A 17,667-nucleotide genomic window follows, 5' to 3' on the forward strand; every position below is an offset into this window, starting at 1 on the left:
AGAGCTAGAACACTTGCAGAAGAAACTGAAGACAAGGACATTCTTATTTGGTTGTACAAAGAAGAAAATGAAACTATAGATGTAGCTATAGAAGTCAATATTCCCATTGAGAAATATGGCAATGGTTATAAAATCATGCAAAAAATGGGATATGAAGGAAAAGTACCAATTGGTAAGCGACAAGAAGGTATTTCAGAACCTATTTGTCCTCACTCACAATCTAAAGAAGATAAATTAGGACTTGGATATCCAAAATCAAAGCAAAAACAACACAATTATCAATAGCCAAGGTGGAGAAAGAAAGCAGTTCCTAAAGAAGAACCATGGCAAGAAAAGCTACATCTAGCAGCAGAAATAGTAGCCAACAAACAAAAACAAGAAGAATATGAGAAACGACAGGATGAACTTGCAAACAAAAGAGAAGAAGAATCTTGCAAACAAGTTCAAGGAATACAAACAAGTGTTGAATCTGAGCAAGATATTCCAGAAGTAGTGAAAGAAGAGATGGCCAAAATCAGAGAACTATTTGCACCATACAATATTCTTGTATGGTATAGTGGTGTAATTCTAGACAATGGTTCAGAGACATATTCAAATGAATATGAATGGGGTCTAGATCTATCATCTAGTATATCAAGTGAAGAAAGGGATGAAGAAAAAGAAGCTATTACAAGTGAAGACTCATCTTTCACAAAACAAAGGATAGAGTTAGAAAGAAGATAAGAACTCAGAATTTAGAGGAAAGAGGCATATACAAAACAATAAAAGAAAGAGGGTGAAAAAGAAAAAGAAGTAACACCACAAGAAACACAAACATTTATTGATCAAGTATCAGGAAATATCATATTTCTATCAAATGATGAGCAAGACGTACCAAGGTATGGAAGAACTAATATATAGTCAAGCAAGATTGACTATTAGTCCAGAAGAAGCTAAGTTTGAGAGAAGACAAAATATAGCAAAAGAATCCTCTATGTCATGTACACAAGTATGTGAACTTCAAATTAATTAAGAAGGAACTTGCAGTATTAAAGATGTATGTGTTGATATAATCCATTAATTTGAGGAACAAACATCAGATGAAGAATCACTTGATTGTGAACCACAAAATACCAATACTGATTTCGTTAGAACTAATTAGAGAGAACTTGGGAGACTATCCTCAAGAGAGTTCTATCTATGACACTACCTACTCTACACCAAATTATGACTATTATGTCATGAACCTTGAAGCACCTAACAATGACAATGACTAGGACTTACCCCTTCTTCATCCATAACTAATTGATTGGGATAACCTAGAAAACCCTGAATTGGATGTCTTTTCCAATGACCATGACTTAGTTGCATATCTTAATGATGTCAAACCCATAACACCTAAGATATCTTCCATTGTGGAATCAAGTAACCTTTCTTGTAGTCAGGAGCATGTCAAACTTTCCAGTCACAAAATTGAAATAAAACAAGGAATTAGACTTAGTGCTTAAAACCATTTTATGGCAACACTAGATCAATCAAGAGGAAAAATAAGGACGTATCTAACAGTGAAAACCTCTTTGAGGTGCCAGGAGATGGAAAATTAGACATTCTCCCTACATATTTTTAGGAGAGATATGCTATTCTAATAGAGCTAACAAAAGCAATAAACATTGGCACAACAAAGGATCCCAAGATACTTCATCCTGCTGCATAATTATTAGATGACGAAAGGAAAGAATACATAGAATTCTTCAAACAAAGATAGATAAATTTTGCTTGGTCCTATGTAGACATGCCAGGACTTGATCCAGATCTTATCATGCATCATTTCAATGTGGATCTAAAAGCAAAACCAGTTAAACAAAAGCTAAGGAATATGCATCCACACATCACTCTCCTTGTAAAAGTTGAGCTAAAGAAACTATTGGATGTGGATTTCACAAGACCTATTGCCTATCCAGAATGGGTTTCAAGCATTGTGCTAGTGTTAAAGCTAGATAACAGCATAAGATTCTGCATCGATTTCAGAGATTTGAACAAGGCATGTCACAAAGATGATTTCCCACTACCCAATATTGATATAATTGTGGACTTATCAACTTGACATGAGATGTTTTCATTAATGGATGGATTCTCGAGATACAATCAAATAAGAATTGCCCTTGCAGATCAAGAGAAGACAACATTCACCTGTGCATGGGGTACTTACTGTTGGAATGTTATGCCATTTGGGCTTAAGAATGCAAGAGCAACTTATCAAAGAGCCATGACAACAATTTTTCATTATATGATTCATATATTTATGGAAGATTATGTAGATGATATACTTGCAAAATCCCATACAAGGAAAGAACATTTGAACATCTTGGGCAAGATCTTTGATAGGCTCAAACAATATATGTTTAGATTGAATCCAAAGAAATGTGCATTTGGAGTAACCTCTGGAAAACTTCTTGGGTACATTATATCAGCTCGTGGAATTGAAGTAGATCCAAAAAAGGTCAAAGCTATCATGGAAATGGAGTCGCCTAGAAACATAAGTCAATTGCGTTCTCTACAAGGAAGATTGCAATCAATTAGAAGATTTGTCTCTCAATTAGTAGATAGATGTCATCCATTCACTCATCTTTTACATAATAATGTTCCATTCAAATGGGATCAGAAGTGTGAAGAATATTTTATACAAATTAAAGAATATCTGATGAATCCTCCAGTACTTGTATGACCAATCAAAGGGAAACCATTGTTTCTTTACATCTCAATGAGAAATGTATCATTAGGATCTCTTTTAGCATAATATGATGAAGAAGGTAAACAAAGAGTAGTGTATTACATCATTAGAAAACTTGTAGGCTATGAATTGAACTATACATCAGTAGAGAAGACATGCCTAGCAGTTGTATTTGTAACTCAGAAACTGCGACATTATATGCTGACTCATTCTGTGAAACTGATAGCAAAAATAGATCCACTAAAGTATTTGCTAAACAAGTCAATTTTGACAGGCAGGCTAGAAAAATGGGTTATAGTAATAAGTGAGTTTGATATAGAATATGTTGATCGAAAATCTATCAAAGGACAAATCATTATTGATCAATTAGCTGAAGCATCCTTACAAGATGACATACCATTGCACATTGAATTTCCTGATGCAGACATTCTGACAATAAGTACAAAATTTTGGGAGTTGTACTTTGATGGTTCTTATACATAATATGGATCAAGCACTGGAATTTTGTTCATCATGCCTCAAGGACACACAATTCCAAAATAATATAGACTATGGTTTCCATGCACAAACAATACTGTAGAATATGAAACATTGACTATTGGGCTCAAAATGGCTATTGAATAGAACATTAAGGAATTACATGTTTATGGTGATTCACAACCTATAACCAACCAAATAAATGATGATTATCAAACTAAGGATGATAAGCTCATGCCTTACAAACAATTGGTAGAAGAGTTTAAAGAACACTTTGAAGAAATGGCATTCACTCAGATCCCAAGAAATGAGAATAAAGCAGTAGATGCAATGGCTACAATAGCATCTCTTTTGCAGAATCAAGAGAATCAACAATGTTATTAATTCCTAGTGGAATATATCTTGAAACCTACCATTGAATCCCATCATAACCACATGATTTTCCCTATATCTAGAACCATTCAATCCTTATACAACCAAACTTATAAATACTTATAAGAGAATATCCTTCCTCCTGACCTATCCCGCAATTAGAGAAGAAATTTTATCCGTCAATCATCCTGTTATACTATTATTCTTGATACCTTATATAGGCAAGGTCTAGATAGCACTTTACTGAGATGTCTCGAATAAGAGAAATCTGAGAAAATTCTTAACAAAGTCCATGCAGGTATTTGTGCAACACACTCAAGTGGATTAACAATGGCTAAGAAACTTATTTGTATGGGTTATTATTGGCCTACTATAGAGAGAGATTCATTCACATATGTCAAGAAATGCAAACAATTCCAAATCCATGAGAATCTCATCCACGCATCAACATAAAGATTGCATCCTATGGAAGGATCATGGCCATTCTCCCAATGGGGTCATGATTTGGTAGGTAAGATAAACCATTCATCCTCTAATGGACATAAGTTCATTTTAACTGCTACTGAGCATTTCACTAAATGGATTGAAGCAGTACCTTTGATGAAAGTGATAGGAAAACAAATATCATCATTCATCTTGAATTATATAATTTGTCGCTATGGAGTCCCTATGACCATTATCACTGATAATGGATGACCATTTAAGAATCAAGATGTGAAGGAACTATGTGAGCGATTCCATATCCAACATAGGTTTTCTACACCATATTATCCACAGGGAAATGGTCAAGTTGAGGCATCAAACAAAACAATCTTGAAAATCTTGAAAAAAACAATCAATGAAGTTGGTAAAGTTAAGCACATTCAACTAAATCCCACTCTTTGGGCATACCAAACCAACAAATACACACCATTCGGGACAACTCCATATTATTTAGTCTATGCATCAAAAGCCATATTACTAGTAGAAGTAGAGATACCTTCTCTATAAGTTTCCTTGAAAGGTTTTATACCAGAAGAAGTCTCTAGACTTCAAGAACTTGAGCTAATTCAGGAAAGTCACCAAAATGCAATAGATCATTTGAAAGAATATCAACAGAGAATGGAGAGAAGTTATAATCACAGACTCAAGCCACTTATTTTTCAGATTGGAGATATAGTTCTAAGGGAGAATCTGAGAAATTAGCAAGACTGAGAAAAGAAGGGAAAATTTAACCAAATTGGTTAGGTCCTTTTGTCATAGTAGCAGCATATGGCTTTGGAGTATACAAGTTATCTACCCCTGAAAGTGATTGGTTTGATGAACCTATCAATTTCATCCATCTCAACAAATTTCATGCTTGAGATATAAAGTCCTTAAGAAAAAAGTTAAAAGCATATAAAGTCCTGAAGAAACCAGTAAAAAGGATATAAAGTCTTGAAGAAATTAGTAAAAATCATATAAAGTCCTGAAGAAATCAGTAAAGATTAGAAAAGCAGAAAATCCCTATAAAGCATAAAACAGTTAAAATAGAAGAAAAAAATCAAAATATGAAAAAAATGCAATAAATTCAGACAGTGAAAACCTGGTAAACATGCGCTGTCTAAAAGTGAGTTTTCCATCTATGAGATCGCTTTGCACATCTATCCATCCTATTGCATCCATTGCATCCATGTATCTTAGCTCATCCATTTATCTTTTGCATACATTTTCTCTGAACCACTACCAAGAAATATGTAGCTTACCAACAATTATCAATCTTTGACATACTTATCGTAGTCATTATCTTGGATTTTATCAAAGTCAATCATATCTGCATTATATCCCACCATGGTTTGGATCTTGATCAATTTGTACATCCATAAAAAAGTTTTGTTTCCGCTGGGGGCAAAATCCTAATTTCCTTTTTGCTAAGGTGATCTTTTAAATCTTTGAAAATCCAAAATATTCGGAAAACTTAGAAAAACCAAAAATACCTAGGATTTTGAAACAAACAAAGAACAACAAAGAAATGAAGCTCAAGGCATTTTGTAACAACTGAATCATGAAACTCAAAAAATGAGGAATCAACTAGCAAGTAATAAAAGATTATCAAAGATCATTCATCAAGATGATTATATCAGTTAATGACCATGAGAACATGTGAATGACATACAAGATTTAGTGTTTATATCTTGATTTTACTGCTAATCATGTACTCTATGTGACTCAAGGATGTCTACGACTAGAGAAGCTATGACGAGGCATGAATATTTTCTTTGTTTGTTGTATGTGGTTTATCTTTTATTAAGGTATGTACTTGTCTAAGGATATGATCACCAAAATATCAAGGATGATGTTCCGAGTCATGCTTGAAAGGAGATAATCCTTGTCTGTTCTGCAAGAAATACTCAGGTGAGCTTGATTCATTTTATCAACTTGCTTGTATAAACTTTCTATATCAAAATCCATGTAAGAAATACTCAGGTGAGCTTGAATCATTATGTCAAGTTGCTTGTATTTTCTTACAACATTTTTAAAGCTCAATGATGAAATCAAGTACTATTATAAGACAGCATATGAAGAATGGAAGTACCATTTTAGATTAGCTCATTTTTCATCTGCATTATAAGCATTCATTGTCAGTGGCATTATAAGAATTTCATTCCATTTAGAGATCAACGGTCATAAATAAAGATTGAGTATACTTGGACAAACAAACAATTTGCATTTGATCATTATAGTTCATTCATCTTTAGAATCATTTAAATTACCATCATTCATTTCATTTAGTTGCATTCCAATCATTGCATTTGCATTCCATTAAGTGCATTTTATAATCATGTAGTATATCATCATTATTATTTGTATTAGGATCATTATTATTTTAAGTTCATTTTTGACCATTAAAGTCATTTAATTGCATCTTTGCACTTAGATTCATTTTGTTATAAGCATTACATATAAGCATCCATTGCATAAGTTTAATCAAGCATTGCATTTCATAATCATCATTTGCATTTTTTCAAAGATATTTCATGTGGATTATTTGCATTTAAAATCATACAAAATAAAAAAAAATCAACATTCATTTGCATTCCCATATAGATCATTGCATTTGCATCATTTAAGTAAAGCATATCATTTAAGTAAGTAATCATTTTTATTTCCATCCATGATCATCAAAATCAAAAAAATCAATTGCATTTTTCATTTCATCATCATTACATCATATAGAGCATCATCATCATGAAAATAAAGGAAAGAAAATATCATCATAACATCATCCATCTCATCATTGCATAAAGATCATCATAACATCATCCATGTAATCAATGCATATAGATCATCATCATATGAAGTAATATGCATAATAAACCAAAGATCATCATATAGAGTCCATGTCTGCATATAGATCATCATAAAACAATAAAAAGTACAAGTATACAATGATATCAGATCAATAATAAAATACAAGTGCCTCATCAATATAAATCAAGTCAAGGTTGTCCTGTGCCACTACCACCTGACTCTGTTAAACAATTCAAATAATCAAAAGATAACTGAGAGGGGGGGTGAATTAGTTGTCACAGATTACCAAAACTATTAGCAATTTAAACTTCAATACTAGAGCCCAAAACATTAATATCGGAATGCTTAAACCAGATACCAGAATAGTAGTTAAACCAATTAAGCATAACCAATAATAATAGAATAAAAGCCATCCACATGACACCAAAGCGAAAAACCATGATGGGAAGCCTACCCACAATCAGATAATACTTCTGCAGTAAGTATGTGAATTACAATTCAAGGACCTGCACTTGCGGGAAGGCCAAAACCTAGAGCACACTGCTCATCACAAAAGGAGCCTCACTGGCTACATATAAATCCATACTACAATCTGGAGAAGTGTTGAACTGCAAAAGATATCTTCTCCTATGCCTGAGTACAGTTTCGATTAAGATCAATACCGCAGGACTAAATCCTCTTACATAAATCCAATTTGATCTCGAATGATTAACTAAATCCTCTTCCCGAATGATATTACATTATTTGTACATTACATTCCTTGACCATAAAATCTAACCATAACCATGATGATCTAAAATGAGATCTTACATCTATATATACAAACCCTCAACCATAAAAAATTAGGTCGGCCACCAGATAATAAACCAATTGCACAATTACAAACCCTGTTGGCCTAAGATCAAACAAATAATATCCAACACATAAGACATCTCGAAAATACATCGAGAGGTCCAATCCACATGTTACATTAAAGTCGATCCGTAACCTAGATAAATCGAAACCTAGTATAGGTCCACATGCTACAATAATGATCTCCATCCACCAAGTCTTGAACATGATCACCAAAAACATCCTGAAACTCCACTAGAAGATGCACCAACACCATTTATGCAATTCATCAAAGATCTTCATCAAAAGATCTGCTGGTGAAACCCTTGCTGGAACCAAAAACTAAGTTTCTAAGAAAGCGGGATAGCATTTGATCACCAAACCAAAACCAACTGACCAAATATGAGCATGAGTGTCATGAACAAGCCAAATCCATCACCAAACTATACCAAAGCCTACCAGGTCATTCTGGATCCAAATCAACCAAAAACCACTCAACCTGTCGGGAACAGAAGGGTGTCGATAAAGAGTCCAAATAGCTAGTGTTGGCATCAATGACAAAACATCAATGCAACACATAATCAATTCCACCAAATGGCCAATAGACTTTGTCTGTCTCTATGGTTGTGGGAAAGAAGATCCTCCAGATGGTTGTTCCCCCCGATCACCATGCCTCTAAGGAGGTCCCATGACTCCACTGCTGCTAGTATCCATCCTCACAGTAGTATGATAGCTACATACTCTCAGGCTCTCTGCGACTAAATCCTCATATAATCATCGCTAGTGTGATGTCTCCTTTCAAGCTCGAAATAGTGCTCTGATGGTATCGACTGAGAGAGTGCCAGATCAAATGTGTTGAATGTGATCAAGAAGACCCTAAGTATCATGATGTCTCCTAATAGCCCTTTCTCTCTCTATCATGAGTGTCTGCACCTATTCCCTAAGTTGATCTATATGTTCTCTAAGACTATCCAAGGTCTCCTGCTCCTGCACATCGTGCTAAGGAACATGATCCTGAATCCTTTCATCTCCACCTCCCTCTCCACCTGCTAGAAAATCAACCTAAGTAGCCCTCAAAACCCATCATCTAATGAGAGGAACATGATCCTCTGAATCCTCCTCCTCTCCACCATGAGCTGCAATAACCCTAGGATCTGGCTGAATTTGACCAAAATCAATGCCTCTCCCACACCCCCCATACAGTCCAGTGCTCCTGCCTCCTCCTGTAGAGGGTAATCCTCTCACTGATCTCATACCTGCCTTGCCTATATCCCTCCCAATCCATCTTGTATCTCTCCCTCCCATGCGAAGTGGTCTCCCAACCCTACCAATCGGTCGAAAAGGTCCTCCACGGACTCTCAATTGACCTCCTCTCCGTTCAGGTCTCCTACCGCCTCCACCTCCATATCCTCCCTCATCTCCTTCACTTCTAGCCTCTCGAGTAGATCTAAGCTCTCATCTCTGTCTTTGTCTCCTAATGATGGGATCATCTTAATCATCCTCCTCATCTCCTGAGCTGGGAGGAGGGTCTGTTGGATTAGTAATATGAGGAAAAGGGTGTGCAGGCATGTGCTGAGCATAATCCACAGTCACCCTAGAATCTAAAATGTGTAATCTCAAATCATAAGCTACCCTAGGAGTAGCCAAAAGAATTGTGTGTGCTATCTCAAAAGACAAAGAAGGTCCCCAATCTTGCCTATCCTTGTATCATCGTGCATATATAGTGACACCAGTAAGCATATGTTGAATGATACCAAACTGTCTCAAAATATGACTCATCAACTGTCGCTCAACAATGTATGGAGTATGACCAATCAGATATCTACTTTGCAAAATATATGGTAATGTTCGTGCATCATCCATCCATGGCTCACAATCTATATAGGGTCTCCAAATGATGCTATCCAGTGAATCTAGAACCCAACGCCAATACTCCATCTTACCCAAATTATGATGAGTAAGGATACCTGCATATAAATAGACATATGGCTGCCTCTCACCATGAAATCTATGATGGATAGGTCGAGTAACAATAATGCGCTCCTAGCACTAGATCTGTAAAAGTGTGTATCATGTAGACATACTAGCACTGTCATTGAAAACAATCTGATGAAGATCATGATACAAATGAGCAAGCATGCAAACACCCCACGCATATCGAGTCTGATGTTGCATCATTCTCTATAGAATCTCACCCCATCCAACAACAAAACCTTGAGATCTCTTGTCTGGACAGATAAATCCACCAATCAAACCTGAAGAATCACTAGGAGAATCTTGTAGTACATGATCATATACTCCCATCGGATATCTCCTCTGGAAATGCTCTCATCACCAAATACAGCTCTGCAAGCCTCTATCCCTCCAAGATCCTTAAAATCATACTGAACTAACTCACCAGTCATGGGGATGTGAAGAATCTTGTAGACATCCTCGAGTGTAACACTAATCTCACCTATGGGCAGGTGGAAAGTGTTATGCTCTTTAAGCCATCTCTCTACTAAGGCATTCAAAAATCCCCTATTATGGGTAATATCAGGCAGTATAACAAATGGCGTAATCTAAAAGCATCTATATGTCTAATCTCAGACTGTGTAAGCTCTGGCACTAAATGGCGCATGGCCGGGAATTTCTCCCGACACTGGGGAACATCAAGTTTCTCCTATTTAACAAGAGAATTTGATTTGTATCAATCATCTATCTATCAAATCAAAGAGATTGCTAATCTATAAATCTACCAAATAAATGATCGATCACATCAACAATTGGTAAATCTTTTCAACCAAGCAAATCAGGCTATCAAAATCAACCTACAACTATCAATCATGGTTTTCTATCAATCAATGAGTTCAATCAAACTCTGTTATTCTCTTCATCATAAATTGAATCAGTCTCTTAGAGCTAATCTACCAATCAAATCAATCAATCGTTTATCCTATCAATCAAAATTATCAAAAATTTATGTCAATCAAGACATCAATTGAATACCTATCAATCATATTTGTGCATCAAAATGCCTAAATCAAATCATCTCACTAAATTTTAACATGGACAAAATCAAACAAATTCAGCTAAAGCAAATGCGCTATTCTTAAAGACAAAAGCGCTATTCTATTGACCGCGGGCGCTAAATCATTCAAAAGTGCTAACCTTTTTAACATATGCATGAACACACAAGTCAAAAGCGTTAAATCATTCAAAAGCGCTAACCTTTTTCACATATGCACGAACACATGGATCAAAAGAGAGAAATATTTAAAAGTGCTAACATTCAAAAACAAAAGTGGTAACCAAACATTTAAAACCACTAAATTAACAAAAATGGAAACCTTTTTAGCACATGCACAAACCTACGGAGAAAAAGCGCTAAAATGCAAAGTCAAAAATGGAAAATTAAAAAAAAAAGCCCAACATGTGCCGAAAAACAAGGAAATTGGTACGGAAAGTTGCAAACAAGCTTGGGATAAGGTACATTCCAAATAACCATACTCAGGAGGTCATTGATAACGTCGTACATGCTCAAATCGATGGTTCTTGAATGGAATCACCATTTTGCTAGCTCAGGAAGACAATTCTTTTCACTGCACAAGCTGATAAGGATGTAATTTTATAATTACCATTTGAAAGGGTAATTAATGCTTTTAAGTGGGGCAATTTTATTTATTTTTCACAAATAAATTTAATTGAAGGACCTTTTCAATTATCGTGATTAATCTCTTATCCCAATTTTTCAACAATTTCACGATCAATCTCCCGAGGGGGCACACAATCAAAAAAATTTCTCTCCATCAAGCGCATTATCGAGACTTGATTTAATCTTTGAAACAATGTTGTCTCAACATCATTTCAAAGAGGGGCAAAATGTAGACACATAAAAATGGCTATGAACAATTAAATAAATATTTTATATTTATTTAATAATTATTCTTCTATTAAATAATTAACTTGAAAAGATTAATTTATTTGATTCATTTCATGTCCTTCTATTAATTAATTTAATTGAAATATTTTATTAATTAATTCATTTATCCTTTTCCTCTAATCAATTAATTAAATATCTAATATTTAATTATTCATCTAATCAATCAATTACATATCTAATATTTAATGGTTACTCTTCTATCCTATAGTCTCAAATATTAAATAATTATTTAAATCCCTTTTCCAACTCATCTTCCATATTCACATCACTTATTCTTTGCCAACTCATCCATCATGTGGCTAAATTAATTAAACAAAACAAAATAAAATAAAATCATTTATTAGCCACTTATCTCCAACTTCCAAAATAAATGAAATATTGTGTATGTACACATATTTCTCCAACCTTCTTTTATATTCTCTCCAGCATCCCTATATCTTAGGAGGACTTCAATCGACTTTTCCTCTCATTCCTACATTTTCTCCAACTATCCTATATTCTCTCAAGTCTTCCCCTCAGTCAAGGTGAGATGAGTGACACTTGTCTTCTCCTTCCCCCTTTCTCTCAACCTACAACTTCTTGCTCATAGCCATCCAATCTGCAAGATTTGATCATGACCGTTGATCTCTGCCGCTTAAGCTCATGCACTCAAAAATCTATAAAAAGAGGTATCCTAAGCCATTTTGAAACTAATAGAAAAATAGACTAATAAATAATTGTATAGTCATCTAGGAGTCTTCATCTTGCATCCATGAGTTTGAGTTTGAAACAAATAGCGTTTTAGAGTTTTGAGCATAAATCATTTTCATAGCATTTTAGCTTAATATCACTTTCATTATCATAGTATCAGTTAACTATCAGTCCATTCTTCATATGCCATCTTGGAAGCTACCAGTGCTTCTCTAAGAGAAAATCATCTGCAACCAGGAATAGTGGAGTTAGGACACAATGAGACTTAAATCATGAAGGTAATAATGTTTTTATTTTATATTCATTTCATGTAGTTTCATTGGTTGAGTTTGGATTTCCTATAGGATTTCCTTTTTATTTTGTGAAACTAATATGCTACCGGTAGTATTCTGAAGATGAAATTCAAGTTGACATAACACTCATAAGCTAGCATAATCTAAAGTCAAGGGTAAGATACTACTTGATCGGAGCTCCTATGGGGACAAAATACCTATCCACAATCAACAAATAGAGGTCTAGTAGCATGGTCTCAATAGGATAAGCCCAACTGACAACTAGCTCACCTTTCCTCTTGCTCCAAAAGGCTTAAAAGAAAACTTATAATACAAGAGATTTTTACCTTATTGTGGGAGGTACATGAAGATTAACTATGAGGTACGATCTACATACCCAGAACCAATCAAGTAAAAAGAGGTTGGCCTTCTTAACATAATAAGATCATAGTAAGGGCTCCAATAACACTTGTGCTTAAACTTCTCTACACATGGAGTCTTAGTATATGTTGATCAAGTTGTGCATGCAATCAGACCTAAACCCTCACAACTAATTGTCTAGCATCACCAAGGAACACTAGTACACGTGTACGTGTCAAGTTTAGACTCGAGCTTTACCTTCCATCCATTTATATAGCTCATTGGAGTTATGTGTTTGAGGTTGAATTTGTTGGTTTTTCCAACTGACTACCCAGGTATTCATAAGAAATAGCCTATTTTCTATTGACATATATCTAGATTAGAGGCCAAATAATGTGACATCAATCAAAGATTAATAAATCACTTACACTTTTGGCTCTGCTAGACCAAGGTGAGGGAACCTTCACAATATTTACAAATCAAGATAATAGGCAAAAATTATTGATCTATAGCAGATAATCCTCAATCATACATGACCATGGATCTTACATATAACTTAGAATTGGCTACATCCATAGTTATTTTCAGTATTTAGCCAAATTGAGAATGAATTCTAGCTTAATTGTACTCCTAGAAACATAAAATGTAAAATGAATGTTGATGAAAATGATGGTTACTTAATGAAATAAACTTCAAAAAGGATCGGTGTCTAAATACAAGGGTAATAGGAGTCAATTGACAAATACACATATTCATGAAACCAAACTCAAATCCAACCATTTAATGTCAACAATTATGCATGACATAAATGTTTCTTAGCAATACACTAGGAATTCTACTTACAGATCACTTATTTGGATTCTCACATCCTGGTAACATGACCATAAAATCTAGTCCTTTCCTTTAAAGAAATAGGTAAACATGTAACACATTCACGATTATATTACAAAGATAAATCAAAACATCCTAAACATTTCAATTCGTATGAAATGAAAACACAACTAAGAAGACAATTTTGCAGCATTCATTATTTATGCTACAAAATAATTGATACAATATCATGAATTCATAATTATACAAATAATTTATATTACCAAGCTTTAGACACTTCTATTCTACCCGCCCAATACAAATTTTCAAAATATAACCCTGTATCAATGATCTTGAATTACCTTTTATAAATTGCAAGGGAGCAAACAAGCTTAGGGTCATTGATACACATGTCAAGGCTTTGATTGATTACAAAGGTATATACCTCAAGGTATCTTTACTTTTGTATAGAACAAAATATATTTGCACCTTTGAGAGGGAAATGCAAATATAACTAAATTCTTGTTCAAAGATGTTGATATGACCTGTACTCTAGATGTGGCTCATCTCCAACTGACTTGTTGAGATGGAACATGTTGAACTATAAAATGAAGAAGAAAATTGATTTAATGAAAATAAAGTGTGCATCCAAGATAGTGGAACCTAGTGATCAATGGATCTGTATTTCAATAAACACTTAGCATCTTTCAATAATTGTAAGGTACCCATGATCATATCATGGATCTGGTAAGGTCCTTGTGTAGATAGTTGAAATGTAATTGAATATACAATCTGTCAATCCTTCCATGTAGTTCCTCCTCTAATACCTGAAAGTGAAATGTTATCGATACTAGTCTACAGCAAGTCTAAAGGCTATTGGAATTGTTGCAAATTTTGAACCCTATCAGGAATTTCCCTAGTCTTTATATCAAGGACTTCTTTTGTATCATTTATAAACTTGACATATCCTGCATCTATAGCAATAATTTTGTCTAAGATTGAATGGTATATTTGCATTTGCAACATCATCCCATCATCAACCACTAATAGAATTTATGGCACACACATCTCAAACTTATTCTTCTAGTCCTCAAATCCTTTCAACTAATTATCCTTATTAAGAAGTTCTGGAATTGACCAATGAATTAGAGTAGAGATGAATTATATCTTTCCCTTTGTTGCTTTCTCCTTTTTCTCTACTAATGGAAATTCCTCTGCCAACATTCTAATCATCTTATCTATTTTTTTAATTTGTAGGGGAGCATTTGGTGTGAACTGTGTGGCTAACAATAACCTTTCAAAAGTATGTGCTTTAGGATGCCATTACTCAAACATTGGTTTCAAGACTGGCAATATTTCTCTGCACTTTTTTTCAATCTACAACAACGCTTGACAACCTTTTTGTACCTCTTCAATCTTATCCAAAAATTTCTAGAACATATGCTTGAGAATGCTCTACATGAGTTCCAAGGCTTTGTCCTTGGAAATTTCCCTTTTCTTATAAAATCCCTCTTCCGTTGATTATAATTTACTTGCATAATATTTGAATTTTCCCTCTAACTTGTAATCTTTTTAGTAGAAGATTCACCTTTACCAATGCTAGGAGGCTAATAGATAGCCATTTTTCCTTTTGGAGCTAGAGGATAATCAACTTGTCCCAAGGATTTCTTCAATCTTATGTTTTCTATGTACAAGTTATTAATGCTTCATTTAAAGCAACATGCCTTTTCTTGAGATCATCTATCCTTTTTTGTTGGCTCTTAGTAGGAGCCTTAGAAAAAATTGTTGCCTGTAAAGTGATTGTGGTAGCTTCCAACACAGTTGTAACCTTTTAAGTTCTCACAATAGCATTGCCTACTGTTTCCTCCAGTCCATGCAATAATTTTGGCTTATTAGTCCTTCGAGCCTTTGTCTATTGATCTAATGATTTAAAACTTGGGTTGAATCCTATGCCTCTTATTACTCTGACCCTTTCAAAATTGAATGCAAATATTGGATTCTCCTATCTGTGTGTGTGAAAAGTGGACCTGTATTTGTATCTGGAATACACAACACTTCAACTAAGTCATTAGATGCATGGTTAGATAGATATAAACATGAATAATAAAACCATAACAAATTGACCCATTGCCTTCTAGTAGATGCGAGTTTAGATTGCTCTCAGATTGCTAAGCTATCTAGTGACTAGACAACACCTAAACGAAGGATTTTTAATCCGTATGAGCATGGATTAAGCTAGATGAATGCAAGATTTAATCTGACATGATTTAAGCAATAAATGAGATAAATGATCTAAATATGTATGCAATAACTAACATGCAATATCTAAATGCACAAATATCAATTAACCTAAAGCAAAAACAACATGATAACAATATATTCTCTGGGATCTTTTGAATGAGAGATGAGAGCCTGAATTTATAGAAAATTCAGAAAGAAACCAATGACTGAGATCAAATGATGATGAGAGGTCAAGATTTTCCAAGAGGAAGCACAATCTAGGTGAATTGATGTGATTGGATGTTTTTCTCAGTTTTAAAGGAAATTGAACTAAAATTAAGATAAAATCAGAAAAACTGATTTATTCTCTATTTCATTCAATTGTAAGATTTAATTGTTTTAATTGCTTTCTCTAAGATTATTTATCAATTTTTAATTTGTTTTTCAAGATTATATCCAATTGATTTCTTTTCTCAATTTTTAATTCTTTCTTGGTCAATTAATTCCTTTTTTTTAATTTATTTCCATTTTTGAAGATTTGTGCTCATAATTTCCAATTCCTCTTTCTTGATTTGTTTCCTTTTTTGAAGATTTATGGCAATTTTTATTTATTTTTCAAATTAATTCCTCTTTTTGATGATTTAATGGAAAATTGATTTATTTAATTAAATATGCTAGGATATTTAATAAAATAAATAAGATAATTATTTAAAATGATTTACTTGGAATGATTTAATTAATTAAATAAATATTTAATTAATATTGAGTGATTAATTTGCCATGTGACATTTGATGTTTAAAAAATTAATTGTGTGCTCAAGATTTATTTAATTGTCTTTGGTTAGGACCTTGGTGACATTGTCGAGATTAGGGGCTCATGTTTTAGATGACCATTTTTAGGGTATTACATTTGCCCCTCTTTGAATTAATGTGCGAGCAACGCGTTTGTTCAAAGAAAATTTGATGTCTAGGAGATACCAGTTCTGAACTTGATTGATCATGAACTAGATGAAAGCAAGGTGTTTAGCTTGATTCAAAGCAACGAAGCTGAATGAAGTCTGATTAAAGCGATACCGATCCTGAACTTGATTGAACTTAGGAATGATAGAAAACAAAAGATACCGAACTTGAACTTGATTGATCAAGAAGTGGATCTTACTGATCTAGAACTTGATTGAACTAGACACAGTGAGTGGAGATAAAAATCGATCTTGAACTTGATTGATCAAGATACGATGAGGGAAGATAAACTGTCCAGCTTGATTCAAAGTGATGAAATTGAACACCTGCTTAGATTGAGTGTGATCAAACATACTCTTTAAACCCTTGATTGAGATTAAACGAATAATCAGCTTGATGAAAAGCGATGAAACTAATTAACGTTAAGAGATTGATTCAGATAAAAGACAAATATCAGCTTGATATGAAGCGATGAAACTGATATGCCCCTAGTGATTGATTTGATTCAGATGATCGAGAGATCTCAACTTGATATAAAGCGATGAAGATGAGATGACCCTTAGCAATAAGGATTTGATTGAATTTTTTAGTTGAAAAAGATGTTTTGCTCGACTTTCGATGAAGATTTAAAAATTTTCTCGACATTTGAAGATGTAAGGTCATAAGGTCACGAGTATGCCCCCTTAGGAATGAAATCGAAAGATAGCAAGGGTACATGATTATAGGCAATTGTTTTAGCGATGATAAGTTTTTTGAGAACAAATGATTTAGAG

The sequence above is a fragment of the Cryptomeria japonica genome, chromosome 5 (assembly GCF_030272615.1).
Source record: "Cryptomeria japonica chromosome 5, Sugi_1.0, whole genome shotgun sequence".
Classification (NCBI taxonomy): Eukaryota; Viridiplantae; Streptophyta; class Pinopsida; order Cupressales; family Cupressaceae; genus Cryptomeria; species Cryptomeria japonica.